The following is a 12,884-nucleotide window of genomic DNA, read 5'->3' as shown; positions in this document are numbered from 1 at the left end:
TGAGTTTCTCTGTGCCTCTCTGTCCCCATTATACAACAGGATGCTTCGCTGCTGCGAGGTCCAGAGTGGGAGTGAGGAGGAAGACATCAGGATTTGTGCGGTATCTGTCTTCTGTGGCCCCCGGAGGGTTCCGGAGGCTGCTGGGGAGACTGGAGCTCACCCTGGAGCAGCAGCTGGTAGACAGGGGCATACCCACATGCCCTGGGCATCCGGACAACTGCATACGGTCAGATCACCTATGCAGTATTACATATGCAGTGTGATCGAGATATACTGTGAATATTTAAATGTTTAAAATCAATTACAGTAAGAGACTCACTTCCATTAATCCCCCTTGGCTTGCTTCCCATAACCTGGAACACACTTCTCCTATCATCATTCTCCTCTCAGAAGCAGGTCTGAAAATCCTGTTTCATGGGTGCTGTAGTTGTACTGTTGAGGCTGTCTCAAGGAGCGGGATAATGAAAAATGATTACCTTTCATGGTCATTTTGACTGTTGGAGAAGAGCTGGAAGCGGTGTGGCGCCAGGGTCAGTGAATAGGTGGGTGGGGAGGCACTGTCTGTGTCTCCAGCCTATCTTTCTGCTGGATGACCCTTAATATGCAGCATCCACCGTAGACTTTGATCATAGATCCTATTTGCACTTTAAAGTAATGACTACCTGTAAGATGTAGGTAAAGTTTTTTCAGAATCAAGAAAAAGGTTAGCAGAAGTACGAGGCCAGCCACTTTCAAAGATAAACTCATTATGGAGAAGTTTAACCCACACAAAAGCAGAGAGGAGGAGGGCCTCGCTGTACTGCACAGGGTGGATTTCTGGAGATATACAAGGTGTGGAAGCTTCGCCACCACCTTGGGAAGCATCCAGGATGGAGTTCACCTGTCTGGAGGTTTTATAAAAATTGTAAAAGTCAAAATTGCAAGGTTGTGTTCTTGGGGCCCCTACATGTGCATCAGCTTCAAGCCCTAGTAGTTCTGGGCCTGCCCTTTGCTATTTGGGAGACTTTATAGTAGTTCATGTCCCTTGCCCCCTGGTCTTCAGAGTCTGCTGAACAGCTGGGCATGGGGAGGGGTCTTCATTTTCCAGTTCCCCCAATACTTAGTCTAGTCCCTACTTTTAGCCAAACCAAATCCCCAGGGCTTCTTGTCTTGCCCACGGTGCAGGCCCCTGCTCTGTCTTTGCCCAAGGGCCAGCAGAGATCCGGGGCACCATGGAGAGACTGCTTATGATGGGTGCTCCTTGCTCTCTACCCCCTTGGGTTCCAGTCCCACAGAACTCAACCAAGGAGTAATCTCGCTGGTGTGGTGTAAACCTGTAAACACAGCAGTGTGGGAGGCGGAGGCAGGAGGATTACAATTTCAAGGACAGCCCGAGCAATTTAGTGACTTAGAGAAATGGAAAACAAGAAAAGAGTTGGTGATGTGGAAAAGCCCTGGGTTCAACGCCCAGTAGAGCTAACACAACACACACACACACACACACACACACACACACCCCAAAACTCAATAGAGTTTAATTCTCTATGCTTCCCCAGATCAAGGGCCCCCACTGCCTGTCAGGAACCAGGCTGCCCAGCAAGTGATCAGAGGAAGCCCGAGAGAAGCTTCTTTGTATTTATTTCTGCTCCCCATCCTTTGCCTCACTGCTGAGCCCCTCCTTCTGTTGGCTCAGCAGGGGCTTTAGATTCTCCTAGGAGTTCCCACACACGGTGCACTGCGCATTCGGGGAATCTGGATGGCGAACTCCTTGGAATCATTCTGAAACCATCTCTTCTCCCTGTCTATGAAAAAATTGTTCTCCACAAAACTTGTCCTTGGTGCCAAAAATGTTTGGGAGTGCCGCTCTAGATTGAGAAAAGTCACTCATTCACCTGTTCAGCGGTGTGTGCTTGGTACCCAGCGAGTGTGAATAGGGCATCTATGATTCTTGGTTCCAGGAGTTCACACACATCTCAGGAAACACAGAGGAGGACAGGAAGTACATGAGTCTGTGCCTGCTGGTAGGGCCTTGGCCCTGCTTGCTTGTGGGGCAGTGCTCACACCCTCTACCCACTCTTGGCCTATTCTGTTCCCTTCATGGCTTGTCCAGGAACGCAAAGCACATGCACACCACTGAGTCATGCTCCCCCTACTCCAGGGAGAACAGCACCCAGTGGCCCCTGACCAGAGTGAGCAGAGAATTCCGCCTAATTCCTGGAGACAGAAAGGAGACCCTGAGCCTATTTCTGCAGGTGTCTGTTGACCACTGTGACCCCAAAACAAAGCTCTATTTGCCCTTTGGAGGTTTACTACCTCTGCTGGGAAAAAGAAGAGGGTCTCAGTGCTCTGGAGCTGGCACTGTGCTTTTCCAGCTGGCTCCTGTCACTCAGGTCACTTCTCCTTCCTAGAATGGCTGGCAGTAAGAAGCTCAGATTTGGCTTATTAAGGCAACCTTCTCCTCCTCCTCCTCCTCCTCCTCCTCCTCCTCCTCCTCCTCCTCCTCCTCTTCCTCCTCCTCCTCCTCCTCCTCCTCCTCTTCCTCCTCCTCTTCTTCCCCCTCCTCCTCCTTCTCCTCCTTCGTATTTGGGGTTAAACTCTGGACCTTTGCACTGAGTTACATCTGCAGCCTTTTTAAATTTTTTTTCAGTTTTGAGATAAGATCTTGCTAAATTGCTCAGACTGGGCTTGAATAGGTGATCTGAAGCCACTGGGGCATGCTGGGATTGGACAGAGGTACCACCACACCCAGGTACAACTTTATAACACAATTCAAAGACAGGTGCCTGGAGCTGTTTCTCCAGGCCGTGACCTTTTCTGTCCTACGCACTAAAATATGCATTTGAATAGAGAAAAGATAGAATGTTTCCTAAAGAGCCCTTTATGCTTTGGGAAATATCCACTAAGAGGACCCTATTGGAGGAGGAGCCCTGCGATGCCTCCATTGGTACCAGGGAATCTCTGAGTGGCTTTACCACAAGAGACAATGGGGTGGTAGCCCCAGGAGGCCACACTTCTCTCATCCTATCTGCCACCTTTTCCCAGACCCAGAAGATCACATGACTGCATTGTAGTCATCCAGGAAACTGATGCCCTGCAGGGTAGTGGGAATTGATACTGAGTTCTGCAGCCAGTGAACTTTCTGGGTCTCTGGTGATGTTCTGTAAATGCCTGCCATTCTTGGATGGCCAGGTTCATTCATTCATTCATTCATTCATTCATTCATTCATTCATTCATTCAGTGTTTATAGCTGTGATTGTCCTGGGAGCATACACAGGACAAGGGAGGCAGCTCCTGTCTTATTGGAGCCTGTGGGCTAAAGGAGGCAACTTTCCAAGAGGTAGGGATGCTCCAGCTGGGTTTTAGAGGAGGAGGAGGAGGAGCTGGCTGGAGAGGATGCTGGGTGGAGGAGAGTGTGTGCAAGACAGAGGCCACAGGCATTGCTGGGAGGGGTTGAGGGGAGGAGAGGGAGACAGGATTTGGCTTCTGCAGAGACAAGCTGTGCATGGAGTCAACACCTCTGACTTGCAAGGGGCACAGAGACCTGAAAGAGGCCAGTGTCAGGTGTGGGCAGAGTGGAGGGACCATTTGTGGAAGGGGCAGCCTCCAGCCTATCCTGAGGAAGATGCCCCCTGGGTGAGCATCTGTCCAAGAGATCTGGCCTTTAGGTGTCCTGGGTGCGGTGGGCACTGCCTTGGACACTCTCAGCAGGAGACTTAGCCCTGGCCAAGGAGTGGCGAGGGAGATGCCTCGTCCATCTGTCCTGTGCAGGGCCTGTGTGTCTGTCAGGCACACGCGTCCCTGGGCCTTGCTTTGGTGGCAGGACTGGGGCAGAGCCTCCTGGCTCCCCTCACCCACTGGCACATCTCAGATCTCAGCGCACAGAAAGACGAGGGCTCGGGCAGCCCCCTGAGGACCATAAAATCAGGCGCAGGCTTTCAGAGCCTCATCCTGTTTTGAAGTCTGTTTACTCTACAAAATTAATCTCTTTGATGCTTGGAGAAGAAAGATGCACATTAAGCCAAGCCGCAGTTCTAGCTTCTGCTCTCATCCCTGGTGTCACTCTCCAGCTATGGGCTGAGGAAAACCAACAGCCCCAGTTGGGGTTGTGCCTTCTCCGCGGGCGGCCTTCTCCAGAGGCCTGTGGATGCATCATTCTTTAGTTTTCATTAGTTAATCCCACAGTCTCTCCAGATGCTGGACTGGAGCTCAGCGTCCTCTGTGGCCATGGGCCTGAGCAGGAGACAACGTGGGGGACCTGTGCTGGGTTGGAGGCTCAGCTCACGTGGTGTCCACTGCTGAAACAAGGCCGCCTGTGTGAGGACGTCTCTGCTCCCACTCGGGCTTTTCTTTTGTTTTTGAGACAAGGTCTGATTCTATAGTTCACACTGGCTTGAACTTAAGGAAATCCGCCTGCCTCATCCTCTGAGTGCTGGGAGTGCAAGTGTGGGCTACCATGCTTGGCTCCCCCTTTTATGGGAAGCAGAAAAGCCACGGGATGCGGTGGGCAAAGGCCCAGAGGGGTGGATGGGACACTCAAGTAGCTGGGATCTATGTCCCCGCTCTTCCCACCAGCTTCATGAGCCAAGTTGCCGTTCTGTCTCTACTTTTTCTCATCAGTGAGTTGGGACATTGCATGAGCTGGACCACTCCCCTCCCACCAACTTCCTAGCTTGAACTCCTTCCCTCAGACTTTAAGCTGTGACTCTGGGAGATGGGGTTCTTAGACAGGTGACCATTCAAAGTAGCCATTAGGGTGGCTTGGATTCAATCTGACCACTGTCCTTCCAAGAAGAGATTTGGAAACAGAGACACCAACAGTCCTGCCACCACCTTGTCTTGGCCATCTGGCCTGCAGGGCAGCCCCAGTGCATGAGGACAGGTACCACCCCTTCCTGCCTGCAACCCACAGTGAGGACCCAGTGAGACAGTGCAGGTGAAAGTGTAGGGGATTAGAAGGCAAAATGCAATTCTCCTTCATTCCTTTTTATCCCATTAAGGAGAAAATTTCATTTGGCTGAGGTATATTTTTAACACCTTGTTAATACTGGTGACCCTCTCCTTACCTTTTTTTTTAAAGAGATAAAACTCAAGTAACATAAAATTAACCATGAACTGTTATAAAGTATGGCTTCTCTGTGGCATTTAATGAATTCACAGCATTGTGCACCTGTCACCTCTGGCTGGCTCTAAGATACTTCATGACCCCAAAAGGAAACACTGCACTCATGAAGCAGGCATACCACACACCTCTGCCTGTGCCTGCCTGCTCTCCTCCAGCCTTGGTCACCACTGCTTTGCCTTCTGTCTCTGGATTTACTTATTCTGAACATGTCGTAGAAGCAGTTATGGTGCAAGCGCCCTTGCGTGTCTGGCTTCTTTCACTACGGCTTCTGGTTTCCAGGCTCACCCGCACAGTAGCCAGTGACAGTGCTTCACTTCTTTTCTTGATTGAGCAATGATCCATTGTGTGGATAGATCCTATCACTTCATTCCTGCAGCTACTGATGGATGTGGCACTGGTTGCTTCTATCCTTTGGGCTACTTTGAATTGTGCTGCTACGAAATTAGTGTGTAAGAATTTGGATATCTATGTTTAGTTCTTTTGGGTCTCTGCCTAGTAGTGGAACTCCAGGGTCATTTGTAACTCTCTGTTTAAAATTTTGAAGAACAGAATTCTCTTTTGAGTCAAACAAGAGTGTTCTCCAGGATTCAGAGGTTCACAGCTGTCTTGGATACTTTTTTCTTATTGTTGAGACAAAATGTACAATGCCCAACATTAAAGAGGGAGGGCTGGCCAGATAGCTCAGCAGATTAAAGCACATGCTTAGACAGATACAAGGGCTGGGGGTTCGATCCCCAGCATGCCATGCCAGCCCTACCCCTGGGGTATGCTGAGCCAGCAACTAAGACTGGGCGTGGTGGTGTACATCTGTAATCCCAGTGCTTGGGAGGCTAAAAAACAGGAAAGATCACTACGAGTCTGATCTGTGTAGTGAGACCCTGTAGAACATGTACTAAATACATTAAAAAAGAAAAAAGAAAAGAAAAGAAAAGAAAGAAATTAATTAATTAAAGGGGGAAAGGTTTATTTAGCTCTAGTTTGTGGAGATTTCAGTCCATACTCAGCCAGCTCCAAGGCAGGTTGGCACATGGCAGAGGACAGCAGTCCATGGCAGTGGAAGACAGCAAAAGCAACGAGACCCACAAGGGGTTAGAAAAGGGGCCAAAGGAGAGGAACAAGCCTCTTTCCCTCCCTTATACTGTATGTAGGCGACCTGGCGCAGGGGGTGCAGCCTTACACCACCAATCCCAGCACTAGACAATGCATTAGTCACAAACCCTAGATTCAGCCACCTCTGAAAAGTCTGCCTCTGTGACACAAGGAGGTTTTATGACACAAACCACAATAGGGAAGGACATGGAACAGGACTTTGAGGACCTTGACCCTCCTGTGCCAAGGCTGGGACCCAGGGCCTCACTTGTGCTAGGCAGGCTCGCTACTGCTGAGCTATGTTCCAGCCCCAAAAGCTTTGATTTTTTTTTTTTTTTTTTTTTTTGCGGAACCGGGGATTGAACTCAGGCTACTGCGCTTGCCAGGCAAGTGCTTATTCCACTGAGCCAGCTCCCCAGCCCCAGCTTTGATTTTTAGTGGCATTAATTTCTGCAGAATCAGAAAATCAAATTGTGTATTTTTACCTGAAATAAAAACATGAATTTTTCTTTTAAAATAACTTACTGGGCCGGGGGGATGGCTCAGTAGAATAAGCACTTCCTTAGCAAGTGCAAGGACCTGAGTTCAATCCCGAGTTCTGCAAAAATAAATAAATAAAATAAAATAAAATAAAATAACTGTTACTTCAAAAAAAGAATCAAGGGCTGGGAGGTAGCTTGGTGGTCTAAGCGACTGCCTGGCAAGCGTAAGGATCTGGGCTCGATCTCGGGTACCTCATGGTATGCTGGCCCTGGAACACCAGGTGCACCCTGCTGGCCACTGAAACCAGGCGTGGTGGTTTTTCTTAGGGCCGGGGAGATGGCTCAGTAGAATAAGTGCTTACCTGGCAAGCGCAAGGGCCTGAGTTCAATCCCTGGTTCCGAAAAAAAAAAAAATTCTAGAATTCTTTTTTCTCAATAAAATTATGGAAAAAGAATAAAAAAAATTTAAAAATTCTTTTAAAGAGAGTCAATGAAAACGTATGGCATAAGTAGGTAACAGCAGGAGAAGGTGAGCCCCTCAGGTAGGTAGGTAGGTAGGTATTTTTGGCTGTTTTGTTTATTCCATATCTCCAGTCCCTCAAATGGTGCCAAGCACCCTCACTAGGTCCTCGAAGAACATTTGTCCAACAAAGGACCACATATGACATACTGATGTACAATACTATCTGGACATGATGGGTCAACTGGGACATGCAAGGGGTGATCCTAAAATACAGAGAATGTCTCAATTAAAAAAACTTATTGTAGTAAAAGATTCGTTGCAAAGAATGACGGGATAAGAGCATTATAATGAGGGAGAATATTCTGAGGAGATAAATGGCAATGTGACTTTTACTATAACAAACATCTTTTTGTCAGTCACCATATTTTGTGATTATAGGCAGAAGTCATTAGGAATCTGTGGCACAGTGGCCACAAGACAGATCTGAGGGTGACACAAAGCCCTCACCACAAATAGTGGGCTGAGGTTCAGGCCACCACTGTCTAATGCCTCACATTACCTGATGTGACTGCTGGTCCTCTTTGTGGCATCCTGGTCCCCTCCATCAGCCTTTGGGGTGGCCCTTTCCCACTCTTCTGAGCTGAGGGTACCCACTTGGCTTTATGGCTCCAGCAGAAGAGGAAGGGCGGGCAACAGTGTGCCTGGGGGACCCTCCCAAGAGCGCTGAGGTCTCACCTGCTGGCCTTTGGGGCCGGTTGGGCCTGAGTAGGAGGATGGGACCCTCAGGAGCTTGCTGGAAGTGACTTGCTGGGCCCAGGAGCATGAATGAAAATGGGCGGCTGTGGGCAGCCGAACTTCCCCCACCTACCAGGCCCGCTGGGTGTGGGACACAGCTGTGCTTTGTTTCTGTGACATTCTGCACAGCCAAGTGCAAGCTGGGCCTTCCACGGGCCTCAGTTCACTCACCTGGGAAATAAAGGAAGGGGGCTGCGTCCTATCCACAGGGCACAGAGTTCATTATTACTCCACAAGTCGAAACCTCTGCTGTTTAGGAGTTATTGATGTTACCTGAAGACTAAGCCAGGGGAACCTTCAACACTGGGCCTCTGAGTAGACCAAGTGTCCAGTACCTCACTCTGTGCTGCCCTGCCTGGGTGCTGTTTGAAATGTAGATCTGATTATGATGCAGGTTTGATGAAGCCAACAGATGCAGAGACTAACACTACTGATGAGAATGTTACTCACAGTGGGCAAGGGTCACACTGCAGGGCCACGGGGGTAGCACCAGGGTCCCTTGGTGTGGAGCAGGGAGGAAGACTGGTGGGGATGCTTTACTTCGGCTTCCATGGGGAAGGCAGGGGCAGGATCCAAGAAGGCTGTTGTGGATGGAGGGGCTTCCCAAGGCATCTCTGTCTGGTCTGGACTTGCTGGGGCTAGAGTTAGGGTCACTCTGATAGGAAGGGCAGTGGGAGTGGGCTCTGCGGGGACAAATCATCCATAAGAGAAGCTCTTTGCAGATGAATAGCAGTCATCGGAATACACAAAAAGTAGTAGAGCCATAAGGAAATATGTGCTGTGCCCACTTTTTAATTATTATGATGATTAATTATTAGACTTTACCCTTAAGAGCACTTTTAGGTTTACAGAAGATTAAGTAGAAAGCATAGAGAGTCCCCATAGTCCCTTCTCTGAATCACACACACACAGTTTCTTCCATTATTAATATTCAGCATCAGCGCGGTGTACTTCTTCCCACAGAACCGATTTTCACATATTAACCGCAGTCCATTGCTTACGCTGGGGTTTGCTCTGGGTTTTGCATTCTATCCGTTTTAACAAATGTAGGATGTCAGGTGTCCACCCTCATTATGACATCATATCAAGTCTTTTCCCTTGCTACGACCCCTCCCAATCCCTGAAAGTCACTGATTATTACTTTTTAAAAATTTTATTGTACTAGAGATTCAATCCAGGGTCTTCAGACTGAATTACATCCGTATCCTTTATTTATTTTTTTTTAAACATGTACTTTTATTTTTTTTTTTTGATTTTTTTTATTTATTACATTTATTTATTGTGTATGTGTGTGGCCAGCTCAGCCCACCAGGGGGCGGGTCTGGCTGGCATGTGGTGCTGGGGATCGAACCGCGGTCCCTGTGCTTTGCCAAGCTTGTTTCAAGTAGGTGCTTTAGACCACTGAGCCATCTCTCCAGCCCCATCCGTATCCTTTAATATATATATATATTTTTTTCTTCAGTACCAGGGATTGAACTCAGGACCTTGCGCTTCCCAGGCAAGTGCTTATTCTACTGAGCCATCTCCCCGGCCCCCTTTTTTCTGTTTTGAGACAGGATATCTCTAAGTCATTAAGTTGTCCATGCTGGCTTGAACTTTCAGCCCTCCTACCTCAGATACCCAGAGTGCTGGGACTGTGTCATTATGCCCTGCTCACCACTGAACTTCTAATGTCTCTATATCTTTGCCTTTTTCCAGATTGTCCTACTGCTGGGGTCAGATAATATGTCATCTTCAAAGCGGCTTCTTTCACTGAACAATATGTATTTAAGCTTTCTCCTTGCTTTGATAGTTCATTTCTTTTTATATCTGAATAATATTCCATTGCCTAAATGCGCTACAATTTGAATATTAATGTTTATCCATTAGGATTATTTCTGGAAGAATGGCGAGGCCCTGATGGTGATGGCTGGGCTCCCAGCTGTGTCCTAGCAGCCTGGGGTGGGGTCCTGGGGAGACAGTTATCTGGCTGCCTCTGGGCCGAAGTCATATGATGGAGGCGGGAGGGGATTTCTGGGCTTGAACCATTGTTTTCATTCCCCTCTTAGGGCAGCTTATGCCCATACTGCTGGTTGTCCCTGGCCCCTTTTGCAAAGGCCTCTGGGGCGGTGATGGCCAGGTCCACCCTGGTTGATCTGGGGGCTTGTAAAGAGCAACGTCTGAAGCCTACAACCAGCAGCTCCAAGAGCGAGCCCCCTCCCTCCAGCAACTGTTGGTAGCTGAGGAGTCAGATGCCCCAGGGTGCAGTACTGCAGGGCCGTGAGGGGGCTGGAAGGCTCCTTGAGGTCCTGCAGGCAGCAGGGCCCAGGCTGCTAGACTCCTGGGGTCCCTGGAGGGGGCTCTGGGCTGTGCTGGGCTTAGTGGTTCCCGTACCCTGCCCCTGGCAGCCCGCTGCAATTCCTTTCAGAATTATTTTTCTTTCCAGACTTAAACAAGGTCCACCCAGTGTCTGAGCCACGGTTTGCTGCTCCTCTGAAGGCCCCTGGCTAAGGCAGCTCCCAGATAGGGCGGCTGCCTCCATCTTCTCCTACCGGAGGCCCTGGCCCTCTGGCTGATGTGGGGGTTGTCGGTGCTTGCGACTGTGGAGGCGGGGCTCAGAAAGCCCTCTTCCCTCAGCTGGGATCTGGGCCCTGAGAGCTCTGGGGGAATCCAGGCTGCTGCCAAAGGTCAACAGGCTTCACGCTTTGTCCAGCTTGCTGCTGGCAGAAAGCTCCCACTCAGGCCAGCCTCTCTGGCTCTGCTCCTGTTGTCTCCACAGGGCTCCAGGAAGCTCCAAATCCCAAGAGCTAGGAGACCTTTGGGGGACAGACTGCCTGTTCCACCTTCTCCCTGCTGGACCTACAGAAGTTCCTTTAACTCTCGGTGGCCCTCGGGAACAATATCTGCATTGCGGAGCACACAGGTAGGAGGGCCGGCACCCCTCCTTCACAACTCGGGTTGAACCCTTTTCTTCTAGGGAAGCAGCTCTAGTTGCCTGGCACTCCTGTCATGCCTGTGTCCCTGACACTCCCTTCTTCCGCGTCAGGCGCCCATTCACTTCCTCTGAGGCTTCCACCATGGCCTGGAACCACAGGAGGGGCCAGGGAAGGGGTTGTCACAGCTCTGCTTGCTGGCATCTTTGGGGCCCTGTGGTGCTCAGGCGCCCGACTCCAGTGTGTTGAGAGGCTAGCTGCTTGCCTCCGTCTGTTGCATCTCAGGCTCTTGAGATTTGGAGCCTCCTGGAGCCCTGTGGAGACTACAGGAGCAGGGGCCAGAGAGAGGCTGGCCTGAGTGGGAGCTTTCTGCCAGCAGCAAGCTGGACAAAGCGTGAAGCCTGTTGATTTTTGGCAGCAGCCTGGATTCCCCCAGAGCGCTTTTTCGTTCCATGCCCTGAGAAAATGAGGTGACAGCTCAGTGCTGGTCACAGGAGAGGAGGCCTGGGTTGCAGGCCCTGGTGCTACCTGACCTCTCACAGAAGGTGGGGACGGCTGCCTTCCTCAGTGTCCCCACAGCTTCCTATGTCTCCATCTCGGGTTCATGTCTTGTCTGCAGGTGCTGCGTAGTCTCCCCTTCGAGTCAGAGAGACAGGTCAGCTTTCAACCACAATGCGAAGACAACGGGAAGTGGCTGTCATTGCTGTGGTGGCTCTCAGAGGCCTCCGGAGAAGCAGGGAGCCTTTGCTATTTTACCTCCTTTGTAAATTAGTCTGGGGGCCAACTCAAAGGCCTGACCTCAGGACGCCGAGGATCTTCTGCCCCTGTCATGCTGTGTGTCTTATGGGAGATTGCCTCCCTTCCCTGGGTTCATGCTTAAACAGGGCTGCAGGGCTAGCAAGACTTCCTCAGGTCCTTTTCGGGAAGTGACAACCCATCCCCGGAGGGGATGAGGGCCTCAGGGCTTGGCCTGGAGCACACACTCTGCAATCTGACCTTGGGCCAGCGAGTGGGGTCCAGTAAGGGGCACACCCAGCTCAGCGCAGGGTGGGCAATGGTGTCTGGGGTGTGGTAAGAGGGGCAGACCACTGCAGAGCTGCTGTAGGAGGCCAGGAGTGGGCACCGTGCCATGCTGCCCATCAGTAAATAGAAACATACTGTCATCGATTTAGCAAGATGTAAATAAAAGTGGCAACATTATCTTCCTCATTAAGAACCTGGGCACTATGATTTTTACCTTATGTGTGTATTTCCTTTTCATAATCACTTAGACAAGTAGGGCTGATGTTATTTATCATCCTGAAGACACCAGGGCACAGAGAGGTAAAGTAACTTTCCCAGAGTCACGCAACCAGTAAGTACAGAACAATCTGAGCGCAGGACCAGAGAAGCCAAAGCCTAGGCTCTTCACCTCTAAGCCACACTGTCTTTTAATATAGCGGTCAAGGCCTGCAGGGTGGCCACTAAAGAGCTCTGCTCGGGACTCCTCCCAGGTTACTGTGGCTGGTTGACTTCTTCATGCCTGGATGAAGGGGAGCAGCCCCTCAGCCCTGGCTCCTCCCTCCCCAGTGTCCCCTAGCCTGGTGGGCAGTCACTGGCAGGCAGTGGAGAGGCCAGGGGAGACAGGGAGGGCAGCTCTGAGCTCATGGGGTATCTCCTTCACTCTGTGGAAGCCCTTGGCCAGAAGGGCTGAGCTTAGAAGTTGTTTATCTTTTTATTTCTCTTATGTTCCTAGGAAATCATGATCAAAAGGATTTCACACACACACACACACACACACACACACACACACACACACACACAGAATTTCAATTGCAGTTAAGAGAACATTAGCCGGGTGTGGTGCAGCACTCTGGGAGGCTGAGGCAGGAAGGTCACAAGTTCAAGCCAAGCCTGGGCAATTTAGAGAGACCATGTCTCAAATGGGAAATGGCTAGAGTTGTAGCTCAGTGCGAAGGTGCTAGGTTCAATCCTGCTTGGTACTTCAGTTATACAAAGGATTTGAGCATCCGGCCTGCCTGGCAAACTCAAAGTCCTGAGT

The sequence above is a fragment of the Octodon degus genome, unplaced genomic scaffold, assembly GCF_000260255.1.
Source record: "Octodon degus isolate 3935 unplaced genomic scaffold, OctDeg1.0 scaffold00033, whole genome shotgun sequence".
Taxonomy (NCBI): Eukaryota; Metazoa; Chordata; class Mammalia; order Rodentia; family Octodontidae; genus Octodon; species Octodon degus.
Note: the sequence above shows the minus strand (reverse complement) of the source record.